General features: G+C 46.3%; 1 protein-coding gene across 4 annotated transcripts in view; it reads left to right on the forward strand.

Moving 5' to 3' along the window:
- Positions 1-14,206, forward strand: part of HIVEP3 (HIVEP zinc finger 3) — a 226,485-nt gene that overhangs the window by 132,515 nt on the left and 79,764 nt on the right. The window contains exon 1 of one of the 4 annotated variants that reach the window (XM_035120903.3): positions 2,264-3,830. The exons of the other annotated variants lie outside the window; for them this stretch is intronic. The gene's annotated coding sequence lies outside the window, so the exon portion shown is untranslated. Of the gene's footprint in view, positions 1-2,263; positions 3,831-14,206 lie in introns of those variants that run through there. 4 annotated transcript variants of the gene reach the window in all.

Raw genomic sequence — 14,206 nt, forward strand, 5'->3', positions numbered from 1 at the left:
AAACACCAGGGAAGGGGAAACTTCGGCTTGCCAGGGGTTCCTGGGCTGCTGCTCTCATCATCCCTGACCATTGTTCATGTAGGCTGGCGCCAACAGACATTAGGAATCCCAACGGCACCTGGAGGGCCACAGGTTTCCTACCTTTGCTATAATATTCCCCGCCTTTCAGTCAGAAATAGGGAAATGTCACAGACAGAGCCGTCTTAAGCATGCCTGGCGCCCTGGCGCCTTGGTGCGATGGATCCCTCCGGCGCCCCGCCCCCGCCCCGTTTCCCAGCGCGGCTGCCACGGGCGCAGATGCACTGCGCCACCCAACCTGCCGTAGGGGCTGCCCCCTGTTGCGATGCCCCTGCGTGTGGCGGAGGTGGCCCCAGGCCCGCGTGCCTCCCGAGAGCAGCCTGAAGCCTCTGAACAGCTGAGAGGCACGCCTGGGGCCGCCTCAGCCGCGCCTCTCAGTGGGCACATCGGCGCCCTGGCGCCCCGTGCCACCGGACCTGGGCCTAGAGACGGCCCTGGTCACAGAAGTTCCCAATGTCCTGGAGAGAAGGGGTTCATAGGCTTTTTCCTTCACAGGAAATTTCAAGTGAAAGGGGCCATGTGTGATCTTCACCAGCAGGACACAGCTGATTTCTCACAGTAAGCATAAGGTTGTCGCGGGGGAAGGTCACTCTGATTCTGCATTATGCCACATCTCTGCACCCTAACAGCCATTTTGCATTATGCCACACACACACACCTGTTTTGTGGCTGGAGCCTCCAGCCCCCTCTCAAAAAACAAAATATGCCTACTGATTCAAAAAGGCTGGTGACCCCTGCACTAGAGCAAGAGGTTTAAGCTGAGGAGAAGCCAGGAACAACCCCCTCAAAAAAAACCCGTAGCCCTCTTCAGGCATTTAAAGTTTGAGCATGCAAAGGGGCAAGCAGAAACTTGTGCAACACTCCCTAGCCAAGGTGTGATCCACATTAGTCTAGAGGGAACTGTGCTATTCCTGTGCAGCATTTCCAAAATGGGGTGGGGGTGGGGGGACCCTGGAGACTCAAATAGGGATCCTGACCACAGGCAGAACATGTTTAGGTAATGTGCTTAGATGCAGCCTACAGATCTTCCTGCTTTCCCATGCTCCTTAATTGCCCGGACAAGGCTATTATTTTGTGGTAATCCTTGCAATGGATATTGTGATCCTTATAACAGTATGACAGGGAGGCATTACAATCCCTCCGGACATCATGCCTTTATTATGCGACTGCTCTGGGCCTGAAGAATCACTTCAGGTGCAGGGAAAGCAACCAAAACAAAACCCATAACAATTAAAATGTAGCTTTGAGCATGTAAGAACTTCCTGACAGTAAGAGCTGTTCGGCAGTGGAATGTGCCGAAGGAGTGTGGTGGAGTCTCCTTCTTTGGAGGTCTTTAAGCAGAGGCTTGATAGGCATATGTCAAGAATGCTTTGATGGTGTTTCCTGCTTGGCAGGGGGTTGGACTGGATGACCCTTGTGGTCTCTTCCAACTCTATGATTCTATGTACAGAGTGTTTCCCCCTCAGGTAAATGAGTGGGTTGGGAATGCATGGTTTCTGGATCTTAAGGTGGCAGTAAGTTGTAGCCCATGGATTGAGAAAGCGCATCCCTTTAGATGTTGTTGGACTCCAGCTCTCAACAGCTCCAGGACATGTGGCCAATAGCCAGTGATGATGGGAGTTATATTGTGACCTTCTCTGGCTGGCCACAGGTTTCCTACCTGCTTCTGCCCCTCCCTTCTTGCTTTTTTTTTTTAATCCTTCACTCCCCATCAAGTTCAAGGCAGCTGCGCATTATTCCACCTTGTTTTGTCCTTGCAACACCCCTGCAAGGTAGATTATTATCCTGAGAAACAGGGAGGGTCTGAGGTTTCTAGCCGAGTGGGGATTTTGAACCTGCCTCTCCCCATTCCTAGGTCAGACTTTTAACACTACACTATTCAGCTATCAGGGTGTAGAAGGGGAAGCTGTGCTTAGACCCTCACCGAACCATAGGACCCTCACCGAACCTAAGGTCGCCTACTGCTTAACCTACCCCCCCCCCGGCCCTTGCGAGGAGCACATGCATGCTGGGTGTTGCGGGCGCACATGCACTGAAATCCCTGCACCCTTGAGAGGCCTTTGTGTGAGCGAGCGTGTTTTAAATAGCTTCATCTGGTTTCCTCATTGAGGGAGGGTGTTAGTCATGCCGGGAGGGGGAAATGACTCAAGAACGCCTTTCATCTCCTCGCTGCGGGGGAGAAGCCGTGGGCGGCGCTTACTCAATGGGCCAGGGCCGGAGCTGAATTCATTTTTGTCAAGCCGGCCCTGAATGGAGGCGGGGGAGCCGGGGCGACGGAGGGCCGCCGGTGCCCCAGAGTGATGAATGGGGTGCTTTGGGAAGCGGCTAGGCCGGGACAGACTGGCAGATCAGCAAACCCGGTCGGCGGGCGTTTCAGGTGCGCCCAGTTCGCCGTCGGAGGCTCTGCGCAGGAGAGCCAAGCAGGAGACCGGCCGGCCTAGGGGCGGCCCCAGGAGGCGGGCGCTCAGCTGGGGCTGGAGCTGACTCAGATGATGCGGACTGGGGAAGCCCAGGCAGGCGTTGCCCCGAGCGAGGCGCGAGCTGGCACCGCCGCGAGCTGGCACCTTGGGGACGCTCCGTCGTCGGATCCTCCTCGCCAAATTCCCCCCGAGTGTGTTCGTTCAGTGTTCCCTTCCTCCTGGTCCTTTAAAGAGGTAACCCGGGGTGAACCGCGTTCACGCCTGAGAATCAACACCACGACCACACGTCTCCCCGGGCCATCAGCCCGTCTCTGGAGCGTGCGGTGGCTGTCTGTGAGAAGCCGTCAACTCGTGCTTCCTATGTGGCTCCCAGTTCGAATCCGCCAAGAAGTGCTGGTTCTCGCTATTCGGCCTTCGCCCATGTAAAAATAATAATGAAAATCGTGCCACCTCCTCGCCTCCTCAACACTCCCTCCCTCTCACGGTGACTGTGACACATCCCAGGGGTGCGCGTGTGTCTCCCCACAGGATCTTGTGCTCCGCCTACTCGGAGCATGTGCAGAGTAGCCCCCTTCTCTCTGATGGGCTGCCTGCCTCACAGGCGTTCTCCCTCTTGCCAGACGAAGCTCACCGTTGCCTGGTTCAGGTTTGGTGTAGAGACTGTGTGTGTGAGAGAGAGTCTCCACGCCTCCCTCTCTGTGCATAAGCTTCAATTCTATATACTGTATCCCTACTTGGGAGAAAGCCCCATTTGACACAGCGCGTCTTGCTTCCGAGTAAACCTGCCTTGGACCATCTGGCTGCAAAACACGAATTTGCTGCTTTTCATTCATTCCTGGAGTCGCCTTACCCCGGCGGCATCCCTCCTTTCGCTCACCTGCTACGCGTAAACAAAGCACCACAGAAAAGAAAGGGCACTTCCCCTCCTTTTTATTTTGGGGTACCGTTGCTGTTGGGGTGCAAAAAGGAGAGCCGGGCAACGGCTGATCGAAGGAGTCCTTTTTTCCGTAGCGAAAGCCGCTGCCGGACCACAAGAAACAAATGTGTAGTGAATAGGGCGAAGGAGGAGGAGGAGAAAACTGGAAGGGACGCGCGCGAGAGGAAAGTGGGTGGTGCTGCCTGAACAACTTCCCTTGACATCACTGCCCAAATAAGGAGCTTTAAAATAACCCTTTTCTGCCGAGGCTCGCCGGAGGGAAATTTCTCTCTCCCCCCCCCCCCCCCGCCGGCGTCTCAGGGTTCCTCACTTAGCGGGAGAGCAGGCATGGGCAAGAAGGCGGCTGCAAGGAGAGGGGATCCGACGACAGTGGCAGAAGCAGCAGCAAAGTCTCGGTAAGCAGATGCTGGGGGAGGTGGTGGCACTGATGGGCTGTGCTTCTCCCTTATCAACTCTGGTCAGCTGGGAAAGAGGGAGGAGTGGCGGCTCTGGAGGGATCGGGGAGGCAGCCCCGGGTCCCCCGATGGGGGCCGGTTGTCGTAACACTCGGGCACGTCTCCTCTCCGATGAGGTCACTCACTCCCCTTGAATGCGCCACGGGGACTCGACTTTTCTTTTTAAAGCTGGCTGCAGAAACGGCTGCCCCGTGTGTCCTGTTCTTCCCGAGAGGGCTTGTTTCTCTTGAGCTTCTGCCAGGCGAAGGCCAAGCGCCAGCCCTCGAAAGCAGACGAAGCGAGCCACGGCCTCTCGGACAGGAATTGCAGCCGGGGAAGGGGGGGGGTCGTCTTGAATGTGATGCAAAGTCTCTGTTGGGGGCTGTGGTGGCACGGAGCATCGGGGTGGTGGGGTGGTGTTGTCACCCGCGTCCTGGATCGGGATTTATTTGGGCCAGATTTGTGGGACGGAGGGAAGGGGACGGCTGTCCCTGCTCCCTTTCTTGACGCGAGGCCAGGATTAAATAGGTTTGGTTTGTATGGACCCAGTAAGGTCTGCTTGATCAACACCCCTATTTTATTTTTTAAAGTGTCTGGGTATGAAAAGGAGTGTCTTAGAGGCACAACCTATGTATGCTTACTCAGCAGCAAGTCCCACTAAGTTCAACGGAGCTTAACTTCCTAGTGATTTTTGCAGAAGGGATAGGGAACTTGAAGATATCCAGAAGTTACTGCACTCTGGCTCCCATCAGCCCCAGCCAGCATAGCCAATGGTCGTGGGTGATGGGAATTGTAGTTCAGTAGCGCCTAGAGGGCCACAGACCTGTTTGCTTTGGGATAGCTAGAAGGGAAATCAGTGCAAATTATTTCTGTATTGCTTTCCTATAGAATAGGATTTTTTTTTTATTGCTTATTCATTTCGGCAGGAAGCAACCTATCAAAATGTCACAGCAAACTGATCAAATAGCTATGACCTTCCCCCTCGTTGGTGGAGATGGAATGGCCAGTGTGTAGCTGATCTAAGGCTTGGTGAATGTAGAGTTTAGTACCACAGACAAGAAGCACGTAAATTAGGAGGGACGGTTGGTGCAACTTCCTCTCTTTCTCTTAAGGCTAGAAATAGTGGCATTTGCAGTGTAAATTATTGGTAGGCGATTCCGGACAGAGGAAAGCAAGTCCTTCTGTGCAAAGCCCATCCTTAGCTGGTGGCGTTTTTGCTGCTACAAGTTGTGGTGCTGTTGTGGATAACTTATGAAAAGGAACTGGGCAATTTTTGTGAACGTTGATGGGGTCAGGCAGTGGCCACAGGGGGCCTCCAGCTTCAGAGGCAGAGAGAATTCGAAGAAATGTCAAAAAGTTGTTATGGTGCTTGAGAACAGCAAAAGATCCTTTTGTGATGGTGCTCTTGTCAACGTTTTAAATAGATGGCACAGTGAGAGACCTGCTTCATTTCCCAAGCTGAGAGGGGACAGACAAGTCCTCTCTTTGTTCCAAGTTGTGTATTTATTTATTTCAAAAATTGTGGTGGTCCTAAGCATGTTTCTTAGAAATAAAAAATTCTATTAAAACTAAAGGGATGTGCTAGCTGATAAATATGTTTAAGGCCAGGTGGCAGCGGCCGGGTGTGTGTGACGTTCTGCTGCAGATTAAGGCCAATAGAATGGAGCACCTTTATTATTACTGTTATTTAAAAGCTAAATAATTTTAAAAAATGCATTAAGCCTCACTAAATGAGCTGTAATGAGTTAAGCTGCTTAATCCTGCTCAGTGGAAATTAATATGCGCTGCTTTACCGAGACATGTGACCTGAAACTGACAAGCATGTTCCAGACTGAGGATAAAATGCGTGGAAATTCGTGGCCAGAGTTGGTTGGGATGCAAAGCATTCTTCCCTTTCCACACCTGCTTTTCCATCCTTGACCCTTGGTATCAGAGGCCATGCTAGCTAGGTACAGGGCAAAAATTGTTGGTGCTGATTTATAAGCATAGATCCCTCTGGGTGAATTAAGATGGTGGGTGGCAGCAGCCATTCGGCAGGTAAAGTTTAAAAAAGTTTTAAAGAAGAGAAGGGCAAGAGATCAATGGTCTGGGGGTAAGAGACCCAGAGTGGTATACAACCAAGTTTGGGGCAGAGTAGATTCCCTGAAATGAATGAACATTAATGCCCATTAATTTCCATCAATTGGGGTTGAGTAAAACTTAACTGGGTATGACTGTGGGAGGTGGTATTCAGCCAAGGTCTATTCAGGAAGTAGAAGGGGCAAACAGAATATAAAATGGAAGAATGGTATAAAGAGATGTGGGATATAGCTATTAACAATAAATTAACATGTACCATTAAGGTAAGACGGGGAATATGCAGGAGAAATGATTTTTGAGGAGATATGGAAGGTGTTTGTAGAATTTGTACTGTTAAAACAGAAAGGGGTCAAACCATCGCAAGAGGTATTGAAATTTTGGGAGGTTGGATAGTTATAATAGAATGGTCTCAGTGGTGGAGTGCACATTTTTATCTTATTTATTTATGATTATTACTTTGTCAAAATATAGTAATAATAATAATAATAATAATAATAATAATAATAATAATAGAAAACAAAGATAAAAAATGACTAAGTTAATGCCCAGTAATTTACATCAATTGGTTTTGAGTAAAACTTAGCTGGATATGACTGTGGGGGGTGGTATTCAGCTAAGTTCTTTTCAGAGCAGACCCACTGAAATTAATGTAGGAAGCTTCCTTTTACTGATTCAGACCCTGGTCCATCTAGTTCAGTATTGTCTACACTGGCTGGCAGTTGCTCTCCAAGGTTTCAGGCAGGAGCCCCTCCCAGCCCTACCTGGAGATGCCTGGGGATTGAACCTGGGACCTTCTGCATGCAAAGCAGATGCTCTGCCACTCAGCGAGGGTGCCATTAATGGACCAAAGTTAGTCACGTCTATTAATTTCAGTGCCTCTGCTCAGAGTAGGACTTGCACTGGATACACCCCGCCAGGGTCTGGTCCCCACGGGCCACCTCTGAACAACATCCCTTTTTAGAACTGAACATAACTGGAGTCAGGTTCCCCTGGAAGAAATGTAAAGCTTAAGAGTGTGCTGTGATTTATAATGCAAACTCTGGACCTGCTGACAAGTGGCCTGGGGCTGGGGGGGAATCTGGGAGTGTTCTTTTCTTGTGAAATTAAGATTTCCACTGCTGGAGACTAGAAAATGCAGAACCAAACCAGCTGTTTTCTTATGCATTGCCTCATGTCTAGTTCTGTCTTCTATTATTGGAAGCCAGGATCCCCTTTTGCAGGAGAGAGCTGTTCTTGCTCACTGGACACTGTCTCCCCGCCCCCTTTCTTCTCCCTCCCTCCCTCCCCACCCCCACTTGCTGGGCTTTTTACACAACCTCAGAAAACATTTATGTCCTGTTTAGCTGTACTGCTTTTGCCACCACCCTGCAGCTCTTCTGGGAAAGGAAGGAAGGAAGGAAGGAAGGAAGGAAGGAGAAAACGGGGTCCCTGTACAAGGAGCATGCTGTGGTCACAGCTAGGAGCAATCTTCTTGCGTTGCAAGAAGCTCCTGTAACATTCTGAGAAAGCCACGGGTCAGTTGCATGTATAAAAAACAACCTGTGTGGTATTGGGAGCATCTTATGAAATTGATGGGCAATGGGTTGCAGACAGACCGGGGGAAGGACCCCTAGCTCAGTGATGGAACAGCTGCTTTGTATGCAGAAGGTCTCAGGTTCAGCCCTTGATTTCTCCAGGTAGGACTGGGAATGAAACCCTGTCTGAAACCCTGGACAGACTCAGTCACTCAGGGCAGGGCAGAGTTTGCCAGCATGGTTCCCTCCAGGTGATTTTGGACTACAACTCCCATCGGCTTCAGCTGGCATAGACAGTGGCCAAGGATGATGGGAATTGTATTCCAACAAGATATGGAGGACACCACGCTGTCTGTCCATCATGTATACTGAAGTAGATAGACCTATCGATTGTCTGATGACACTTTCCTATGTTCTTAGGGAGGCTTTTAATGTTTAATAGATTGTTGTATTTTATTTTTCTGTTGGAAGCCACCCAGAGTGGCTGGGGAAACCCAGCCAGATGGGCGGGGTATAAATAATAAACTATTCTTATTATTATCTTGTTATGAAATAAAGTACTTTGGCACACAGTGTGTTGTATGGGATTTGTTGATGCTTTGAATGCGAGAGTAGTGGGTTCCCTGTATCGGAATGCAGGCTGGACGTTGAGATCCCTTCCGACTTGTATGAATTCTGTGAGTATGTTGCCGCAAGATGTAGATTCAGTCATAGTGTTGCAGATTCAGTGTTAGTGTGCCACTGAAATACCTGCTGCTCAGTGGGAGAGAGCCACTGCCTTCATGCCCTGCTTGTGGGGTTCCCAGAGGCAACCGGCTGGCCACTGCGAGAAGCAGGATGCTGAGGAACAGGTGGACCTTTGGTCTGCTCCCTCAAGGCTCCTGTATGCATGGGAGAAGAGAGCTGTGGCTGAGGAGAGAGAGGCAGCATCGGAGTCCAATGAGTCCCCTGGGAGAAGATGCTGTTCAAAGAGTGGTGAGGCATCTTCTCTCTCTCTGGACCATGCCTGAGGCCGTCCATATATTGTCGCACTGCAGCTCCCATCATCCCTGAGCTATGGCTACGCTGGTAGGAGTCGGAAGCCAGCAGCACCTAGCAGGTCACAAGGTTTTCCAACCGTGGGCCGGATCCAAGTATAGGCCATTCTGCTTCTGTGTTCATTCCTCAACTCTGCACATTTGTGATACCTGTGTGCCGAAATGGCTTTCCACGCTGGCAACCTGTGTGTTTAGTTAAAGATTTGAGAAAGTTCTGGGTTACAAACCAGACTTTTTAACTTCTCGGAGGTGAGGAACAGCCCTTGCTGATTCTTGCTGCCAGCCCAAGACGTGTGTGTGGACTGTTGCGGCTGCTCACCGTCACTGCCTTTGAAAAATACAAATGATCTATAATCTATACAGGCTGTCTACACACCGCACAAGGAATCCTGAGAACCATAGTTTACCCCCCCCCCAAAAAAGAGCTATAATTCCCAGCAGCCATAAAAAAACTACACTTCTCAGAATTCTTTGGCAGGAAATTGGCTTTGAATGTAGGCAGTGTAGGCAGCCACAGTCTGATTAATGCCACCCTTTTACAATGGCATCGTAGCTCCTGCAAAATGCATAGATGACAAATATTGAACTTGAGAAAAATGTATATTTTTAAACACTGGTTATGCATGTGCTGATCCCACATCTTCAAGAACGCTGTCAGTCATATTTGACAATTGACTGGGCTGAATGAATGCCTGTCCCCAAATCTTTTTATTTTTTATTTTATTTTTTACATTGACTGGCATGACATGTACAGGAAGCATAATTTTAGCTCTTTTCAGAAGATAGACATACATATATACCTTAAAAATCTTGCTATGGCTTATTTTATGACTACGTCTTAAAATAGGAGAAACAGGGTACATACATACCCTGTATAAGCGCGCACACACGTGGATGCATAGAGAATATTGTGTGCCTTACTAATTATCCCACCTCTATAAAGGATCTCCCTTAAGAAGGTGCAGAAAGGAAAGTGGTTGCTGGTGGATCTTATGCTCAAAAGGAAGCACCACGTGGTCCAATTGGACTTTCTTCTGAGTAAGTGTGCAGCAGATTGATGCTGTATCCATGCTACCGGTAGTTTTAGTCTAAGGAGACCCACCAAAATTTAGTGAGGACATGTCATTTTATGGGGCAAAACTTAATTTTTGCAAATTTCTTCAGTGAGGGTGTGAGGAATTAAGAGCTGCTATTATTTTTGTGTTTGGCCAACATTTAGTTTAGTAAGTCTCTATGTTTGATTAAGAAGCAAATAAACTGCCCTTGGAAAATCAAAGAATTTTAATGATACCTTCTGAAACTCTCAAGTAATATAAAATATGTATGTTATTGGGTTGCTTTTTTATTTTGATTATATATATTGTGGTTTTTATGTTGATCTTGTTATGTGAACCGCCCTGAGACCTCTGGGTATAGGATGGTATATAAATTCAATAAATAATAATATTAAATAGAAATGATGTTAATATGTAATATAACTGCAATAATGTGGAAACAAAAAATAAATAAAAATCCTTCCAGTAGCACCTAAACTAAGTTTGTCATAGGTATGAGCTTTTGTGTGCATGCACACCAATCACTTTCATTAGTTTCTATGCAGTTTTTACACACATCTTATTTACGAAGCAAAATTAAATTATATTGGTTTAACCAAAATATCTTTAGAATTTCCGAGTCACCGTACAACTTTTTAGTACCCCTCATTTTTGGGGAATTTGAAAGTTGAAAAATTCAACACGCCCTACTCAAGCATGCCCTTTAATGTTAATGGGACTACTCTGAGTAAAACCTACTTAGGCACAACCTATTGAATTCAATGGGGATTGCTCCCAGAAAAATGATTATAGGATTTACAGCCTACAATGATCAAAAGTTCGGGGTGCTGTCCTGCAAGGAAAACTTAAAACAGCCTTTCCCAACCTGGTGCCCTCCAGATATTGGCCATGTGGTTTGGGCTGATGGGAGTTGCACCAACATTCACATATTTTTGGCCCCTCCTTTCTTTGGTATTTGTCGGAACATTTTGTGTCTGGGAGATGGGCATCTTTAAAATATTTACAATAAATAAGTAAATACGGGGCAGATCTTTGGCTTGTCATCGGTGCTTGCCTTCAAATATAACGTTCAGTGGCACTTGGGAATATTGTTAGAGTTCATTGGCTGCTGTCATATGGAAGTTGAGAGAAAAAAGGAGCATTATATCTGGTAACAGAACTTGGCAAAGATTTAGAAAGTGAAATTTTTGTTGCCACTTTCTAAATCTTTGCCAAGTTCTGTTACCATATATAACATATGTATACACCATATATAAAATTGGAGTGGCAACAAAAATTAATGGAGTGTGCAGAATTAGCTAAGCTATCAGGAAGAATTAAGAGACCATGATCAAGTATTTTTTAACAAATGGGGTTTATTTGAAAACTACATAAAAGATTGCAACAATATAAAATCTGTGGCAGCCTTTGAATAGCTTCTGTTATATACTGAAAAGGTTTAAGAAAGTACATTATCATGGCTATGCAGTTATTTAAAATAGATACAAATAGTGTGCTAGATAAATATACATTTAAAGTTAGATGGAGTTGGCGGGGAGTCAATCGAACTAGAAGAAGACTGTGGCAATGTGTAATAGATACTGATAATTTTTGGAAGTCTATTTGTTATGGGCAATTTTGATTTTGTGTAATGCTCTTTTTTTAAGTTCAATAAAGCAATTTAAAATGCGCAAAAAGAAAAGAGATTGTAAATGTATTCTTCTCGGTTATATGTTTCTGAAAGTAAAGTTCTTTTGAGTATTGAAAAGAAAGAAAGTGAAATATGCTTTCCACCCGCCCCTGTTAAATGCTACTGTGTGGAAATGTCAAACTACACCTGACACCTTTCAGGAACTTCGAACATTAATAATACGTGGAAAACCTAGGAAGCATGAGTAAGTCGTCCTGTGCTTATGCATATCCTTAGTTTTCAAAGCAGGGATTCATCAGTCTCTTAATGTTGGGAGCTGGCTGTGTGTGTCTTGGGCATAGCACATTTATCACGCGAGAGATGCACATGTCTGCATTTTGAACGACGGACACCCACAAAAATAGGTGACGTGACAGCTTCCTGTAATTTGCTCGTGGCATGGACATTCATACCCCCTCTCTCAAAATGTAGAATTCTCAGCTTTTCTTATTGATCTTTACTTTTTAAAAAGCAATCCTCAGCTGTCAGGTTTTCAGCGGTGAATCCAAGCCAGCATTATCCCATGGTCAATAGACACATAAAGCAACAGCGGCCCTGTTGTAAGAGCAGAGTGAGGGGGGGGGGGAAACCCAAAAATCTGCGTTCAGGTTATACGTTTGGCAGGACCAACTATAATGGCACAGAATAACGAGGAAGTTTTTTGGTTTAATCCTCGTGTAGAGGCTGTACTGGACGCGGGTGGCACTGTGGTCTAAACCACAGAGCCTAGGGCTTGCCAATCAGAAGGTCGGCGGTTCCAATCCCCGCGATGGGGTGAGCTCCCGTTGCTCGGTCCCAGCTCCTGCCAACCTAGCAGTTTGAAAGCACGTCAAAGTGCAAGTAGATAAATAGGTGGGAAGGTAAACAGCGTTTCCGTGCATTTCTCTGGTTCGCCAGAAGCGGCTTAGTCATGCTGGCCACATGACCCGGAAGTGGTACGCCGGCTCCCTTGGCCAATAAAGCGAGATGAGCACCGCAACCCCAGAGTCGTCCACGACTGGACCTAATGGTCAGGGGTCCTTTTACCTTTAGAGGCTGTACTAGAAGGTTGGAGTGGTTTAAAAATAATGTTAACACTTCATAGATCCTTGTTCACATCTTTTCCCCCCAAAGATTTTAAGACTGGAGGCATAGGAGCCGACTCCTGGGGCTGCTATCCTTCTGCCACCCCCTAATAAAATATTTGAGGGGGCTGAGTCTCCCCTCCCCCCAAAGTTGATGGACACTGCAGTTCAAATGGTGTGTATGTGCAGCATCATGTGATCGATTATGTGGGGTGGGACTTACCAGGCTCCCCAAATATTTTATTCAAGTTGACACCCCTGACTGGATGCCAAATATCTAATTGGTTGGATAATGATCTGCATTGCATGTAAAGAAATTGTAAATAATGGGCACTGCAAAAAAAAAAAAACCAAAAACGATCAGTCTCATCCCACAATGGTTTCAATATAAACAAGTTATATAGAGAAGAAAATATAAGAAGGAACAAGATGGCGAGAGTACTGTAATGTTTTGAGCAAACAAATTACAAGAAGGAAAATCTAAATATCAGCTTACACTTTGCCATTGGATCTCCTGATAATTTTATTAGGGATAGAACATAAAGAGTTAATGTGGAATTTTAATAGCTGCCCACATGCTGATTGCGAACAAATAGGGAAATAGGTCATTAGCAACAGTGAAGGAATGGTTAACAAAAATTGGGAAGGTAGCAACAATGTATATAAGCTGATGGAATTGATTAGAGTGAGAGAAGGCAGACAAGAATGGGAAAAAGTTGAAGTTAATGGAAAATGCTTATTGAATTTACGAAATGCAAACATTGCGTAAACACAGTGCTTTTTTCTGGGGGGACTAAAGGGTACATAGTACCGACACCTTTTTTTCCTAGAAGAAAAGCACTGCATAAATATGGACAAATACTAAAGTGCAATATAATCACAATGTTTTTATTGTATTATATATTTTGCTCCTTTGTGAATATATATGCAATTTAATAACTTAATTTGGAAGTTGTTTTGGGTTTCCCTGAGAAAGAGAAAGGAACTAACAAAAAAGCCAAATAATAATAATAATAATAATAATAATGAAAACCAAATAAAAACTTGTATACACACACACACACACACACACACACACACACACACACCTAGTTTCCCCAGGTTTTGAGTAGCTATAACAATTCACAACTTTATTGAAATCATGATAGGGATTACAGCAGGAGCTGAGAGCCTCAGGCCCAGGGGCCAAATGTGGCCCTTCAAGTGTCTCTACCTGGCCCTCAGAACTCCTCCAGCCCCCCACTTCTCAGACCACACTTTTCACTGCTCCCAGGCATTTTGTCTGGCTGGAATGTGTCCTTAGCTTCTGACAAGGCTACTTGCTGAAACAGATGGAGGAGAAGTATGTGTAGAAACTAGTCTGCTGTGCAATGGTGAAATTTGCATACATTACTCTGCCTGTTTCTGCTCCTGGCTCTGTCCACCACTGGCATGTGGCCCTTGGAGCATCACTCAAGAGATAATGTGGCCCTCGGCCCTGAACAAGATTCCCTGCCCCTGGATTACAATTTTGCACCAGCTTTCTGCTTTAAAAAAATAATAAGATTAATAGGCTTTCTTTTGAAGGAAAGGGGAAAGGGAAATAATGTTACAACCAAACCAATGTCTAGACAGAATTCTCCAGAGGGATTCACACTTGCGCAGGATTAGAATTTCCCTGGTTCTGTAGCCGGTTCTATAGATGCGGAAGAGAATACTAATAATGAATCCCCAGGAAAAGAAAACTGCGTGTAAATAATATTTCTTCTGGACCTCCTGTATAGTAGTCTAAATCCAGTGATTTGTGTGGAGGGTGAATTACCGTTACGGGGTTGGTTTGATTTAAAAGCCACTCTGGGAGCCTTTTTGGCTGAAGAGTGGGACCAACGTGCTTGAAATGAATAAACAAAATAAAACTCTGGTGCGGAGCAGAACCCCGT

Source organism: Zootoca vivipara, chromosome 6 (assembly GCF_965207765.1).
Source record: "Zootoca vivipara chromosome 6, rZooViv2.hap1.1, whole genome shotgun sequence".
Lineage (NCBI taxonomy): Eukaryota > Metazoa > Chordata > Lepidosauria > Squamata > Lacertidae > Zootoca > Zootoca vivipara.